Source organism: Callorhinus ursinus, unplaced genomic scaffold (genome assembly GCF_003265705.2).
Source record: "Callorhinus ursinus isolate GAN/ISIS: 27379988/994484 unplaced genomic scaffold, GSC_fseal_2.0 scaffold42, whole genome shotgun sequence".
NCBI lineage: Eukaryota > Metazoa > Chordata > Mammalia > Carnivora > Otariidae > Callorhinus > Callorhinus ursinus.
In genome coordinates this window covers 3,424,968-3,441,503 of record NW_027397104.1, presented here as the reverse complement: position 1 = coordinate 3,441,503, position 16,536 = coordinate 3,424,968, and the positions used below count along the sequence as shown (strand labels likewise).

At 43.5% G+C, this 16,536-nt stretch overlaps 1 long non-coding RNA gene across 1 annotated transcript in view; it reads left to right on the top strand.

Annotated features, from left to right (window-relative positions):
* Positions 1–16,536, top strand: part of LOC141370684 (uncharacterized) — a 44,273-nt gene that overhangs the window by 21,579 nt on the left and 6,158 nt on the right. Inside the window, exon 4 of the long non-coding RNA XR_012374941.1 lies at positions 3,109–3,434. This is a non-coding gene — a long non-coding RNA (uncharacterized lncRNA). The remainder of the gene's footprint in view (positions 1–3,108; positions 3,435–16,536) is intronic.

The window sequence follows — 16,536 nt, the reverse complement described above, 5'->3', positions numbered from 1 at the left end:
TTTTCATCTGTATGAGTAGATTATATTATCTAAGAATTTCAAGATACCAAAGGAAATATTACCAAATATTTGGAGGACCTTGAGTCTAATAGTACTTGAGAACCTACAGGGTAGATCTCCATCACAGATAATTCCAACATAATGACTCCAATCTCTTACTCTATTTTTTTATCCTTGGAAAAATATTTTAGAAAATAATACTTATTTTGAAAAAGAAACATTTATGTAAAGTGAGGCAATTCCTTTGGTTTCACTTTGGTTTCTTTTTATTCAGACAATTACAGGTACAATTAAATTGGTTGTTTTTTCTCTAAAAAAAAACATGTTTATATTATCCTATTCTAGGAAAGCACAGGTCCACAATTCCTTACCTAAAATTCCAAAATCTAAAAAGCTGTGAAAAGTAAAGGTATTTTATGTTACTTGGCAGCACAATCTGTCCTGAATTTAAGTAAGGCTGTTTGCAGTTTTTTAAACATCTTTTAGTGTGAATACTCATATGCAGAAATGTTAACATATTTAATTATGGAGTACTGCCTAGATCCTGCTGGGAGATATTATAAGATATACAGCATATAAACCATACTATCTTTTCAAAAAAAAAAAAATCCAAATCATGTCTAGCCCATTTTCAGAGAAAGTGTTGTGAGCCTCTTCTACCTAGGTATCTATCTAATCTTTTGTTTTTTAAAGATTTTATTTATTTACTTGAGAGAGAGAATGAGATAGACAGAGAGAGCATGAGAGGGGGTAGGGTCAGAGGGAGAAGCAGACTCCCCGCCGAGCAGTGAGCCCGATGCGGGACTCGATGTGGGACTCGATGCGGGACTCGATGCGGGACTCCAGGATCATGACCTGAGCCGAAGGCAGTTGCTTAACCAACTGAGCCACCAGGCGTCCCTATCTAATCTTCTATTGTATATATATGTAAAGGCTCTTTGAAGTGATATTCACCTAACCTCATCTGGATGATAAGATTTGGACTAATATTTTATTCTCTTCATTTTTCTGCATCATTAAAATTATTTTTCATAAGCATATAAAATATTTTTTTGAATTTCAAGAAGAAAAGTTATAGTATTTAAAGGTGCAGGTATCAGTTATCTGAAAATTTAACTTATATGGAAAAATTCAATCTCTGATAATTCTAATTTCAGAGAAATAAAAATTGCTTCTAAACCAAAAAAAAAAAAAAAAGTGTGGGGGCAGTGAGGGGTGGGAGGGTGCACATAAACTGTATTCTGTCTGCACTGCTTACTGCTTTAAAAAAAATCCCTGTTGCCAAGCGGCCTTTTTCAAGTCAGAACTTATCTGTGGCCGTGTCTGTGGTTTATGCATCCACGACAAACAGACATCATTCCTGAGAAATGAAATTTTATTACAGTTAGCAGCCTCATCCTTTATCTCTTAGATGTGTTGGATTTTTAATCTCTGATTAACAGCCAATATCTGACATCACATACTCTCCTCATCCATGTTTCCTCTGTAATAGCAGATTTAAATATGATGTTTTTGTTACTGTGTCCTAAAACTGCAGTCTTTACCTAGTTAGGAAGGTTCTTTTCCCCCTAAACTAGCTGCTTATATAAGTCTTCTGTATCCCAACTGTATAACCCATCAATTTCCATATCCTTTTCATACCCAAAGCATAAACTTTTGTCATCTTTCTGATCCCTTATTAGCAAAATGATAAACTTTAGCAGTTACTAGAAGACCAATTTGTCTATGAAGTTTTGTTTTTACTACCAGACAAATGAGGTCTCTCATATCTCTGTATCTGTAAAGAAACTCAACAACACAACTTCTAACCTCTAAACCAGGCATTTGTATTCATCAGGAAGCTTCCCACTTTCCACTTAGGGACTAGGTTACAGCCTCCTAGACCTGATCTCTGGTGAACAAATGGCCTAGAGTGACCCCCAAGGGAAATCTAATTTACTGATCAGGTCCCCTTTCCAGAAAATGGGCCCTTCCCAGAAGTCCGTGTCTCTGCAGTCTATCTCCTTAATCCAGCAGAGGGCAGGCTGACCAAAGAAAAGCTTCCATCGTAAACTGGATCGCCAGATATGTAACTCGTTATTAAGGAGGAGAGGTATAGGGGAGAGAGATCCTCCAATGAGCAAATGAAGTAGAAGGCAGGGTCAATATTTGAGTGACAAAATGGGGCAAAAGATTGACTCTTCCTATTAAACGAGATCAATTTCATCTAACATGATAAGGCAAAGTCTAGAGAAAACTTAGCACACGATTCTACCTATTCGAGGCAGGACATGACTTACAGGTCTTATAACTCAACCTTTTTTTTTTTTAAGATTTTTTATTTATTTGACAGAGAGAGATACAGCGAGAGAGGGAACACAAGCAGGGGGAGTGGGAGAGGGAGAAGCAGGCTTCCCCCGGAGCAGGGAGCCCGATGCGGGGCTTGATGCAGGGCTTGATGCAGAGCTCAATGTGGGGCTCGATCCCAGGACCCCGGGATCATGACCTGAGACGAAAGCAGACGCTTAACGACTGAGCCACCCAGGCGCCCAACCTTCTCCTTTTTAATTCCCACCTCCTTTTCCAGAGCAGGAATCTCTGCATCATCCCTGATGAAGGACTTTCTTTTTTTTTTTTTTTTTTTATATACCCACTTGATTGAAAGCCACCTGTTCCAACTTGGAACAAAATGTGCTTTTCTGTAACTCCCAAAGAGCAATCCTGTTCCCTTCAGAGATTACAGTGTGGCCCTAGCCCTACTCAAAAGGGCGGTTTCACTTATTTGTGCAACATAAGGAATAGCATGGAGGACATTAGGAGAAGGAAGGGGGAAATGAAGGGGGTGAAATTAGAGGGGGAGACGAACCATGACAGACTATGGACTCCGGGAATCAAACTGAGGGTTTTAGAGGGGGGCGAGGGAATGGGTGAGCCTGGTGATGGGTATTAAGGAGAACACATATTACATGGAGAACTGGCTGTTATATGCAAACAATGAATCATGGAACACTACATCAAAAACTAATGATGTACTGTATAGTGACTAACATAACATAATAAAAAAATTATAATTAAAAAAAGGGCAGTTTCTCCACATGGATTTTTATCAGGAACAAAAATCTTTTCCAGAAACCCCTCCCCCTTCAGCTGATACATTGACCAAGATGGCAGTATGTGTCCATGGTGAAGTTGAAGCCATCACTGGTGAGGGGAATGGAATTACCATGGTCGGCCTGACATGCACATGTGCCACCTGGGGCTATGAAGAGACTGCTTTCCTGTGCATCCAAATACAATGGCAGATCATCCAGCAAGGAGGAAGAGATGAAGCTAGTTGGGTGGACAGCCAACCCTGACTGCATGGTCTGGTCTGTGAGGACAGTAGGAGGCACTGAAGAGTCCCATCACACAAGAAAGTGGAGAGGAGGAACGGAGGGCTCTGCCCAGATCTCACAGTGAGTCCCAAGCTTGTAAGAACTCAGTTATGCTGACTTCTGTCCCTTCCCTCCCTTCTTTGACCAATGTCCAAAACAATGGCTGCAGATGCTGTCCTCAGTGGACCAGCCAAGTCCAGGCTTATAGGACTAGAGAGAAGCAGAGGGGGAAAGATGCCTTCCGAGGAGGGCAAGGAAATGGGACTAACTTGGGACACAGAGAATAGTTCTAGCCTGATGACATGATGCTTAGACAGGACCTGAGCTACACATGCATATCATGGAGGCACCTTCTGAGGAAACAGCCTCACCCACAGCACCACCTAAAAGGGCAACCATAGGCAACCAGATTTTATAGCATGTGACTCCACTCTCCATCTTAGTCCGAAGTGATTACGCTAGAGGTAGATAGGATACCCAAGAGCAGACAAGCCATAAGCTGACTGGCATCCTACAGTTTGAACTGACTCAAAAAATGAGTTGAGCCAGTTAGTTTTTCTCTCTGTCTCAGAATTATGACCTTGAAAATGTAGAGAGATCAGCTGAAAGGTTCTAAGGGAGGGAGAGCCATGAGATGAGTAAGACAAAAGTGTGAGGCAGCTTTAGCTAAGAGAGCACAAAGGTATTTAGCTGAGGGAAGGCAAGCCAGTCAGTATATAAGATGAGCATGGAGCAGACACCTGAAGTCTGTTGAGTGGTGTCAGTGAAGGGACTCTGGGGTGGTGAACCTTGAGCTCCACCTTGCTGCTGAGGATGCTGAAGTGACTTCTGAGCCCTAGACAACCTCCATTTCCAGACTCCTAAAGGCCTGAACCATGGTGCCTGTATTTAGATTTCCAAGCTCTTCCATCTCTTTCTTTTAGCCAATTTCTATCCTTGAATAACTCCTGTTTCCTTGAGTTAGCTTGTGGGAAGCTTCTCACTTCCAAAGAGTCTAAGTTCTTTGCTTCCAAAGAACGTAAGCAATACACACAATTAGAGTGAGAGCAGCAGTGTTGGGAGTGGTTAACAGCCCAGATCGCCCAGGTTGGAATCCCAGCTCTGCCACTTACTAGCTGTGTGACTTTAGGCAAGTTACTTCTCTCTGCCTTGTCTCTTCATCTGTAAAATAAGGATAATGATAGTACCTACCTCAAAGGTTATGAAAATTAAATGAGTTAATATATATGAAACACTTAGAGCATTTGCCTGGCAGATAGTAAACACTGAGTAAGGGTTTGCTATTATTATGATGATATATTACGAAGTAAAAGCCCTTCTTTTATTTATGTTTCTTTTTTTTTTAAAGTTTTATTTATTTATTTGAGAGACAGAATGAGAGACAGAGAGTACAAGAGGGAAGAGGGTCAGAGGGAGAAGCAGACTCCCTGCTGAGCAGGGAGCCCGATGTGGGACTCGATCCCGGGACTCCAGGATCATGACCTGAGCCGAAGGCAGTCGCTTAACCAACTGAGCCACCCAGGCGCCCTATTTATGTTTCTTAACACAAAAAGAAAATTAATACTGAGGGCACCTGGGTGGCTCGATCGGTTAAGTGTCTGACTCTTGATTTCAGCTCAGGTCCTGATCTCAGGGTCGTGAGATCAAGTCCCACGTCGGGCTCCATGCTCAGCACAGAGTCTGCTTGAGATTCTTTCCTTCTCCTTCTGTTCCTCCCCCTACTCGTGCTTGCTCTCTGTCTCTCTCTCTCTAAAAAAAATAAATAAAAGAAAGAAAGAAATGAAAATTAATACTGAAAGTCAAAATGAAGTCTAAAACTTGTCAGTTTTGGAGGGAGAGACTCCTCCCTCTTTGATGCGATGCTGCTCTCACAGATGGGTGTATACTTTTTCATGTGCCACCAGGTGGTGGATGGGTGGTTCCCCATAATCTTCCACTTTGCCTTGACCCTTGGGATCCCTATCTGTGTCACTACTGGCCAAGTCAGCTTCTGTGACCCAATGCCATAATGGGGGGTGTGGCCAGCACATCCTTTATTTACACAGAAAGTGTTCTTCCCACAAGCCTGGGGGCTTGGATGGGAGGCCAGGGTTGGAGAGCCCAGTTCCCCACACCTTGACTTGTTAGCACTTGTGGTTTCCAGAGGCTTCTCTTAGCACTCTTTGATCTAGTATCTGTACAAATAGAATCAACCGGGCCAGGCCAGAACGAGCCCCAGCAGCTTCGTGTACTTCCCCCACGGGGACTTCCCACTATTGTCCTTTTTTGTAACTAGCATCTCTGATCTCCTTACCCAGACTACTTTCCTTCAACCTCCAGGGACTAGAATAAGGACAAAACTTATACACCTGGAATGCTTGGCCTTTCTTTACATCGAGGGGAAGCTTCTAGCTTCATTCCCCATATTATTCCTGCTCATAAAGCAGACCAAGGTGTCCCATTCTCCAAATGCAGTTGGACACCTTTTGGGATGTCTGGCCAACCCATAATTCTCGTTTCTTTCTGAGGTGCTCCAACGACCCCCAGGGGGGTGCTGCATTTCTCTCCTCACCTGAATGGCCCAGTGGTGGACACTAACCCAAACTAAGCTGATAGGATTTTCTCTCCCAAGTATTAATATTTGGGATCTAAATATTCTAGTTCCAGCTGGCCTGATATGCTGAGGAGTTGCGGGTGGTCACTTTCTCCTGCATGAATGAGGAGCAAAGACAGTCAGGCTGCAGAGAAAAAAATGAAACCGCTACATAGAGAAAGACATGATAGCCATCAATAGTGCTCTCTGGGTTTCTGGTGGCTTTTCGTCCTCACAAAACTCTATGTGGTAAGGACTATTAGTAGCCTCTTTTATAGACGAGGAAACAGAGGCTCAGAATCGTGACATTGTCCAGGTGGTATGACATGAGCTCCTCCTAAAAAGAATACAACTTGAGGCATCCTAGTTGTGTGAGCTAGTAAAGGATCCTTTTTTATCTCCTTAAGCTGGTTGGGTTGGGATTCTGTCACTTTTTATTAAAAGCGTACTGACAGGGGCACCTGGGTGGCTCAGTTGGTTAAGCATCCAATTCTTGATCTCAGTTCAGGTCTCGATCTCAGAGTCATGAGTTCAAGCCCCGTGTTTGGCTCCATGCTAGGCATCGAACCTACTTAAGAAATAAGTAAGTGAAAGAGTATTGACAAAAGAGAACAGAGATGGATTCTTTCGGATGGATCTAGCCTTGGATGTGAGGAAGGACACCAAGATACAGAAAAAGGAGATGAGAATGGGTGCAGCTGCAGACAAGTTTGGAGGTGGGGGGGCAGGAAGTGGGGGAAGTTTACACCCATTAACCTCAGGGTTTATTTTGCTTTTTTCTGTGAGGTGTTAGGAGGCAAAGCCTCTGTGTTCAGATCAACTGAAGCACTTGCAGTGGGGCAAACGTTGCAACTGGAGAAAGGAATCACTATAAATAGGAGAAGACCATTTGTATCAGGTAGAGGAAGCCCCAGCTGTGGTTACAGGTAATAAACTTTATTTAGGTAGACTCATCCACCCAACTGTGTATGATTTTTCTCCAGTAGGGTTCAACTACATTGCTGGGGATTAGCTGGGTGAGATAAAATTGGGAGGTTAGGACACTGAGGGTCCGAGGAGAGAGCAGTGGAAGTGATAGACGTGGAAGTCAAGCCTGAAGGGGAAGGGGAGCCACGAAAGGCTGGAGGCCCCGAGGATGTAAAAGACCCGTGGGGTGAGGGTCAGAGCACGAGAGAACTAGAGAGAGGGCATGTCAGAATCTGAAACATTGGATCTTGAGAATTCTGAGATGGAGCCCTTCTCACCGAAGACAAGATTCAGGACAGGACCACAAGAGAGAGTGGCTGAAGTGAGTCAAGGAGAAATGTTAAGAGGGGATGAAGTCATGGGATTTCGGGGCTAAATACACATAAACATATAGGCTTAGAACACATACAAACATACATCAGATACACCCAGAAACATGATACAGACATACATGCAGATAGACACAGGCACACAGCACAGGCAGGCTTCACTAATTCATGGATACAGGGCACAATACAGACCCTCCCCTCTGCTCACTCTCCACATACAACATAGACAGGTGCACAGCCAGGAACTCAGGGACACACACACACACACACACACACACACACACACGAAATACACATACAGAGACACATAAAATCATGTGACAGACACAGAAACTTTAACACATACACACACCACAGCACTGTGACTTAAGGAAGTAAGCTTTTCCCCTGGGTATCATTTTTCCTGTTGATTTTGGCCGCTGTGTTACCCACGTGGCATATCCCCCGTTGTTAGAAAAAAGACAGAAACCTGAAGCCTCTCCTAAGTTAGAAACAAAGGCCCTGGCACAGCTCAGCCCTGGCTCACCAGTCCAGGATGTCTGCTCCCACCTTTGTCTCCCCAGAACTGGAGTTCTGGCTCAAATGCTGCCCCAGAGACTCCCAGCCAAGGGAAACAGTCTCCCCAGGCACAGCGGGTAGCCCTGGGACAGTCAGCCAGGCTGGGCAGACAAGCTGAGACACCCAGAGCCCCTACCTTCCCCAACCCAAGCATCTCTTTCTCAGCCAGGCCAGCTTTACCCCACACACTGGCCTGCTGAAGAAAGGAAAGGAAGGGTGGGTGGAGAGGGGTGAGGCTGGGGAGACAGGTAGGATTTAAGGCTTCAGCCAGAGGAAAATGGGGAATGAAGAGGTATTACTAAGTGGGAGACTGATGTGTTTACATTTGCATTTTAGAGCTCCCAACACCTAGAATAGGACCTGGCACATAATATATATGCATGGCTCTGGTGACTTCTTGTAGGAGGGGCTGGGAACTGTAACCCTAATGGTGGGAACTTCAGTCAGGAGAATCAGATCAAGTAAAAGGGAATGGGGGCTTAAACTAGGACCAAGCATGGTATTGGAGTGAGTAAAAGAAGAAATGAAAATAACTAGGGATGTGATAAGGAAAGCTAGCTAGAGCTGACCATGGGACCTGGGCTTTGACTCATGCTAATTAAAACACCACTATGCGGCTGACATAGAAAGCCAACTCGTGAATTTAACTGTCATATGGGTATGAAATATACCTATCATGAGGATGGCAAATATATAGATCATCATAAGCATTCCCAGCAGCATACAAATATGCTCTAGTACTCTGAGTCTTAAAATTTTCCTTTGACCAACATCATTCCTCAACATCTTCTACCTCATTTTTCTTCTTTCCTTCATAGCCAAGTTTCTGGAAAGAATTGCCTCCAAATGCTGTTTCTACCTCCTCACCCCATTCACTCCTATTATTCCAATCTGACTTTCATCTGTACCATTCCACAAAGCATGCTTATGTCAAGGTCAGTGGTGACTTCCATGTTGCCAAATCCAACGAACACATCCAGGTCTTCATCTTGAGAAAATTAAGGTTCAGAAAGTTAAGTAGAGTTTCACTTCTTGTAATTTGGCCCATCTCCCCTAATGAAGACAACTGGAAAATATAAGACAAATCTGCCAGAAGGCATAGAAGAGATAATAAATTAATGTTTGAGTCGTCCCTCCCCTGCCCCCAAGGGGTATTTGTCAATGACAGAATGGAGGACCAAGAGACAGATGGCTTTTTTGAACAGAGGACAGGGATTGGAGTTTAGGAGTGGCCAAAGTGAGGAGCCCTGCTGAACTATGCTTGGGTTATTATACTGAAAGCCTGAACCTTAAAAATAAGGCTGAATTAGAAGTAGATAGGCCCTCCTCACAGGGATCAGTTTCAGATCATCTCAATCCTTAAAATTGGAATAAAGTCATTCTAGAATGCCAGTAACTCCCAAGAGCCTGGCAGAAGCAAGTAAAGGTAATCTTCTCCGGAGGAAGACAAGTTAGGCCTCAAATTATTGCCATAAACAATTTTTTGCATTGTGTTTTACAAATACAAGGCCCATGTACAGACAATAGGGCATAAATGAAAATCAGCAAAAACAATAGACAATAGAAACAATTCCACGGGGTCTCCAAATATTGGAATTATAAGATACAAACTTTAACTATATTTACCATGTGGTATTACCATGTTCAAGGCAAGATTGAGATTTTCAACAGAGGACTGGGAACAATAAAAAAGAACTAAATGGAAATTTGAGTGCTAAAGATAAAATAATAAGAAATCATGGATAGGTTTACCAATTCATTTGACAAGCTAAAGAGAGAATTCATGAATTGGAAAATAAGTCATAAAAAAATAACCAGAAATAAGTGCAGAAAAACAAAATTTTGAAAATACAAAAGAGAGAAATAATTCATAAAGAGTGTGATGAAAAGATCTAACAATGAGTAATTCAAATTCAAGAAAGAAAAGACAGATAGCAAAAGCTGAAGGGCTAATGGTTGAAAACTTTCCAAAAGGGAAGAAGGTGTGAAGCCAGAGATTCAAGTCTTGGAAATCCAAATAGGTTAAATAAAAAGAAACCCATGCCTAGCCACATCATAGAAAAGCTGATCAAACCAGTGACAAAAAGAAAATCTTGAAAGCATCCGGGGTTGGGGGGACCCTATAACCTTAAAAAAGAAAAGGGGAGGGGGGTGGGGGGATGGGTTAGCCGGGGGTGATGGGTATTAAAGAGGGCACATTCTGCGTGGAGCACCGGGTGTTATGCACAAACAATGAATCATGGAACACTACATCAAAAACTAATGATGTAATGTATGGTGATTAACATAACAATAAAAAATTATTTAAAAAAATAAATATTAATTGACACCCTAAAAAAAAAGGCAAAAATTAGACTAATACATATCTTCCCATAAGGATCAATGAAACCAGTAGACAATGGGATTGTATCTTAAAGGCACTGAAAGAAAATAACTGACAAATTCAATTCTATATACAGTGAAAATATCCTTGAAGAAGAAAGGTGGGATTATGATTCAAAAAAATTATAAATTAGAACATACGAAACAATTGGAGGAATTTGAACACAGAATATTTGATATTAAATAATTATTATGTTTAATTATTTGGATTTTTAAAAAGAGTATCTTTTCAGTGATAGTAAATACTTACAGATGAAATATTTACAGATGAAACATTACGATGTCAGATATCTGCTTTGAAATAATCTGAGACTGGGTAGGAATGGGTGGTGTGAAACAAATTGAGTGGGTACTGATCATTGTTGAAGTTTAATTATGAGTACAGAAGTTCATTACACCAGCCTCTCTGTTTTTGTACTTGTTTGAAATTTTGCATTCTAAAAATGTGATCCAGAAATAGTGAAGGTGAAATAAATAGACAAAAAAGAGCGAGAGAGAGAGAATTTGTTACCAGTTGAGCCACACTGAAAATGTTGTTCAGGCAAAAGGAAAATTATTCCAGATAGAATCATTGAAAATGCAGAAAATAATGAAAAATGGTAAATATGTGGATAAATTCAAATTGATATTGACTGTAAAACAATAACAATAATAATCTCTTGTGAGGCATCAAATATAGTGAAATTAAAATGCATGACAATAATAACACAGAAGTCAAGAAGGCATAAAAGGAGTGAAAGTGTTCCAAGGTTCTTGCATTGTTCTGAAAGAAGGCAAATTCGTAGTAGACTTTACTAAATCAATAATTGATCTGGTAATCCTGTAAAATAACTACTAAAAAAAAACAGTAAAAGAATGCATAATTTCTAAGCCAATAGAGGGGAAACAGAAAAGTTAAAAATACATAGTCAATTCAAAAATAGGTCAAGGAAGGAGAGAAAAGGGAATACAGTGCATGTGAGACAAACAGAAAACACTTAATGAAGTGATAGATTTAGACGGAAATATATCCATAATTACTTTGACTATAAATGGAAAAAATTCTCCAGTTAAAATACAAAGATTGTTAGACTGGATTTAAAAAACATCTATATGCTGTTTATAAGAGACACAGGTAAAACATAAGGATACAGAAAAATTTAAAGGGTGGAAAAATATGGAACGCAAGGACTCTAACCAAGAGGAGAGGTAGATTTTCTCATACCATTTCAAGTGTACAACTTAATAATTTATTTTTATTATCTTCACAAGATTATGCAACCATCACCACTATCTAATGCCTAGATAAAGCTGACTTTAAGGCAAAGGCTGTAAACCAAGAAGATATAATAATTCTAAGTTTGTAAGCCTCTAATAATATACCCTCAAAACATGAAAGGTAGGAAGGGATAGAACTACAAGAATAACCGGAAAAATGCACAATCATAGTGGAAGATTTTTAACAAAGGGTATAGAAGATCTGATTTAAAAATTTGTTAAGGCTATAAAAGATTTGAACTATACAATTAGCAAATTTGACCTAATGGGCATACACAGAATGCTGTCCTTCAAAATTCTGACTACATTGTCTATTTTATGCACACAAGAACATTTGCAAAAGTTGACCACACGCTGGACCACAAAACAAGTCTCAACAAATTTCAAAGGATTGATATCATCCTGAAGATGCTTCCTGCTTACAATGAAATTGAGCTAGAAAGCCATAAGAAACAAACAGAAACTTCACAAAAATTTGAAAACCCAAGTATTGATTCAAAAATTTGGGAGCTTTCTGGGTGTAATCTGAAACTTGCTACTGTACACAGGGGGTAGGGAGAGACGGAAGAAAGAGGCAGACCACTCCTGATTAGTAAGTGGCAGTTTTAATAAGCAAGGAGACTTATTTATGAGACTTGTGTTAGGCTACTGCAAAAGCAGTAGATTTCTGCACCCATCCTCCAAATCTTAAAAGTTCATATAGAGGGGCGCCTGGGTGGCTCAGTTGGTTGAGTGTCTGCCTTCGGCTCAGGTCATGGTCCCGGGGTCCTGGGATCGAGTCCCGCATCGGGCTCCTTGCTCGGTGGGGAGCCTGCTTCTCCCTCTCCCTCTCCCTGCCGCTCCCCCTGCTTGTGTGCTCTCTCTCTCTCTCTCTGTTAAATAAATAAAATATTTAAAAAATAAAAAAAAAATTAAAAAAAAGTTCATATAGAGGCCTTAACTGGGTTCAGTCACATATACTATCCAGATTGTCTCAGCAACACCTTCCTCTCCCAAGGCTACATCCTTGCAACAGTTCCCACGGTGGGAACAGTAAGCTTAGTGTACATTCTAAGGACCAGGGAGGGGGTGAGGAGCCTCGATCGCCCAAGGTCCAGCTTCTGGGTCAACTGGCAGTCACATTCTCTCCATGAACATATCTCTACACATGATAGGACATTTAAAAAGCATATTTCTATGTTATCAGTAGATGAAAGAAAAAAAAGTCTATTGGAATTAGAAAAAATTTCAAAGTAGAAACTAGATAGTAAGAAACATGACACAAAATTGTAGAATACAGTTAAATATGTGCTTAGAGGGAAATTTAAATGACTATACTTAAATATATATCAAGAGCTAAACCCTAGTCTCAAAGCATGAAAAAAAAGCAAATTATACCCAAATAGAGTAGAAGGAAATCTTAAAAATTAGATCAGAAATTAATGAAATGGAAATAAAATGCAATAGAATCAAAACCAAAATGTTTTTCTTTGAACAGACATATAATATTGAAATGAAAAGGAAAAATAATTCCTTCAGAAATTATGAAAACCTGATGAGGATATTATGAGAAGGAAAATTACTTGCCAATCTCATTTATGAACATAAATGCAAAAATCCTAAACAACAGATCAATCAACCAAATCTTGCAGTTTAAAACAGTGAATAGATTATGACTAAATTGGTTCTGTTCTAGGAACACAAGTTTGGTTTACTAATTAAAAACCAATCTGGGACACCCAGGTGGCTCAGTCGGTTAAGCATCCAACTCTTGATTTCAGCTCAGGTCATGATCTCAGGGTGGTGGGATCAAGCCCCATGTCAGGCTCCACGCTCAGTGGGGAGTCTGCTTGAAGATTCTCTCCCTCTGCCTCTCCCCTGACTCTCACGTTTGCACGTGCGCTCTCTCTATCAAATAAATAAATATTAAAAAAAAAAAGAAGTATGGTCTGGCCTAGGATAAATAAATAGAGCAACACACCAGAATAGAGTCCAGAAATAGACCGTCACACAAAGGTGGCAATGCAGAGCAGTGGGGAAAAGACAGCCTTTCCAATAAATGGTGCTGAGATAATTGGATATCTATACAGAAAAAAAAGTAATTTGCCCAATGTCCTACAATGTCTATATGATGAAATCAGGTCCTTTTGTTTTTCTCTCAAGTTTATTTATTTAAGTAATCTCTATACCCAGTATGGGCCTCAAACTCATGATCCCAAGATCAAGAGTCACATTCTCTTCCAACTGAGCCAGTCAGGCACCTGAAGTCAGGTCTCTGAACACAAATATATCTGACTATAATGTAAGTCCATACCCTTTACATTCTGCCAATGGCCCAGCAACAAGACCAGAAGTTAAGGAAGTGCTTTGTTTACTGGTAAGTACTGTGAGCACCTGTGGGAGAGGCTATGTCTGTTGGAATGATTTGTGCCTTCCAGGCAAGTAGAGTGGCCTTGTTCCACAGCCCTAAAGCTCCTGGTGGGTCTGTCTCCTCTCCTGTAGATTGCAGCTGGACCTGAACACCAAGTCCCCTTTAAAAGAGTGGCCCTCCGGTAGCTACTGGCAGGGGAACTTGAGCAGGAGGCTGACATGTCAGCACAGATGCTCAGGGCTGGAGCCCTCCCAGGGAGTGGTGCGAGGCTGATGCTCTGATGTTCCCTTGGGGTCTGTCTCCAGCAGCGTTTGGGAGAAAACAGGAGCTAGGCCACCAGAGACCCTTGGGACAAGTCTGTGTTTCACTTTGTAAGCTGAACTTCGTGTTTTTGCAGCCTCAGTTCAGGTGATAAGGCAGACTAAAGAAATAAGAGCAGCAACAGGGCCTTCCCAGAAGGCTTGCAGCAAAGGCCTAGTTCCCTTTGGACTGTGAACCATGCCCCTGGGAATGTGCCTCAGGACTGCCTGGAGTTGCCTTTCCTTCCACCCTCCTGGTTTTCTGGATTGACAAAGGCGACTTTTGTTTCTGGCCTTGAGTCTTGTCTTAAGCACCCCAGCAGCAACCTCAAACAGGCAGAAGGAGCTGGAGAAATAAAACAGCCTGGAGAGTTTTCCTAGAACCATGGCTGGCAGCCCTGAAGGGCCCTCACAGCCTCCCCACCCAGTTTCTGGCCTTGGTCACCCATCGGATCAACACTGGGTTCCCCGTCCAGGGCTTCCTTAGCTCCCTCTACTGCCTGCATCTGCCCAAAGCAAAGCAACCCCAGCTGTGTCCTCACCTCAGAGTTGGTGGCAGGCCAGTGAAAGGCCTGGGAGGCCTTGTTTCCCATGAAGAAAAGCCCTGGAACACTGTTCTGGAAGGTGCAGGCAGTGAACCTGCAAGATAGGGCAGGCCCAAGATGGGGAGAGTGCCCACAGGCCCTGGGCAGCCAGCAGGGCCCAGCTCATCAGCCAGACCCACCAGTGAACATGGCCAGGGCCTGTGAGAGATGAAGCTGAGCCCCAGCACCTGAGTCAGGGGCAGAGCATCCAGCTGCCAGGCAGAGCCCAGGCTGGCCTCTGAGCTGACAAATCAGTCATGGGGAGGTCTCTTCTGTCCTCAGCAGCGGATCTTCCCCCCTCATTCCACAGTCTCACTGCGGCTGGGTCAGCTTCCAGCCAGGGCAAACCACATGAAACGTGAATCACTGAGGTCTGGAGTCTGATAAAGTCAAACCCAAAGACTTGCTTTTTAACGCTCTTGGTTCAGCCTGTCTAAAAACCATGAACCATCAGACCAATCAAAACCCTGTCCTGGCTTCATTTAGGAAGGTGCCTTTGGCCAAGAACGTTCAGAGGGATTGGGAATGGTGTGGCACTGCCCTCCTTTGGGCAGAGGCTGGATGGTAAGTGGGGGACAGGTGCCCAGAAGGACAAGGGAGGGCTGAACCGAAGTCCAGGCGTCTGTCTCCACCCTCCGCCGCTGGTCTCCACAGCCTCGGGTCAATACTGTGGTGAATCCTGGATGCCAGGTGTCAGCCCCTGGCAGGGACGGTGCTAAGCGGGGGCATGAGGAGCGGTGCTGGCACTGAGCCAGCTGGTTGCTTCCCGGAGTGAGGCTTCCAGGCGCAGAGAGCAGCCCCACTTCTTCAGGGCCACATGGGGCCCCAGCCCTCAGGGGTCTAACCCCAAGACCCAGGTCTCCTGCATCCTCCTGGAGGATTTCAATGCTCACCACCACGTCCCCCACCCTGTGTGTCTCCCAGACTGCGGTTGCACAGATGTCCCTGCTCTGGGAGCCACTGCCAGGAGGTATGCCTGATCCCCAAGTCCCCTAAACTGTAAAGGGGAAAACCAAACAAACTGAAAAACACACAAAATAAAAACCGTGCTCTTGGGCCCAGTCCTCAATCTGCACTGCACTTTCCTGGGCAATGCTGCTGGCGCTGGGCTTGAAGGAAGGGCCACATCTTCCTGCGGGGTTGGGGCACCACTCAGCCCGCAGCCTCTAACCTGCCACCTGCTTTGTGGAGGGAGGGCTGCTGAGTCTGGATGAGTGGTGGACTCATGGTCCAGGGGCCGGTGGGACTCAGGAGAGCTGGGTCAGACACGAACTCTGGGTGACCTTGTACAACTCACATGACCTCCCTGAGCCTCAGTTTCTTGTGATGGGGAATACTGTATGAGCAGCGCAGAGCAGGTCGGAAAGTGCCAGGCGCGCTCCTAAGGGCCCACACACAGCCGCAGCCATTCACCCCATCTGCCTGCAGCCGCCCTTCCTGGCTCCCTCACTGCCGGCATGCCCTTGGTGAAGTTGCCGACTACAGAGCTGGGACCTTGGAGCTAGCCTGTCTCCTGGGCTGTTGTTATCAGAGCAGGCCAAAATTACTGAGAGAACACAGGACGCTTTGACACCAGGGCCCAAGGCCCTGGCTGGATAACCTCCCCTAGCTCACCACGTCCAAATTTCTCAATGAAGCGAACCCCATCTGGCTGGGCCCCTTGGAGCCAGCTGAGCAGGGTGGGGCAGGGCTGGGCACACAACTCTTGGCATCCTACCAGATAAGGATCAAAAGTTAGAGGCCTGGTATCCCCCCACCCTTCTCTGGCACATGCCTCCCAGGCAGGGACCGGTCCCAGGAGCACAGGCCAGTTGTCCAGCACTCACATCTGGACCGGACATGAGTCTACAATAGCTCCCTGCTCAAATCTGTGTCAGAATCCAGAT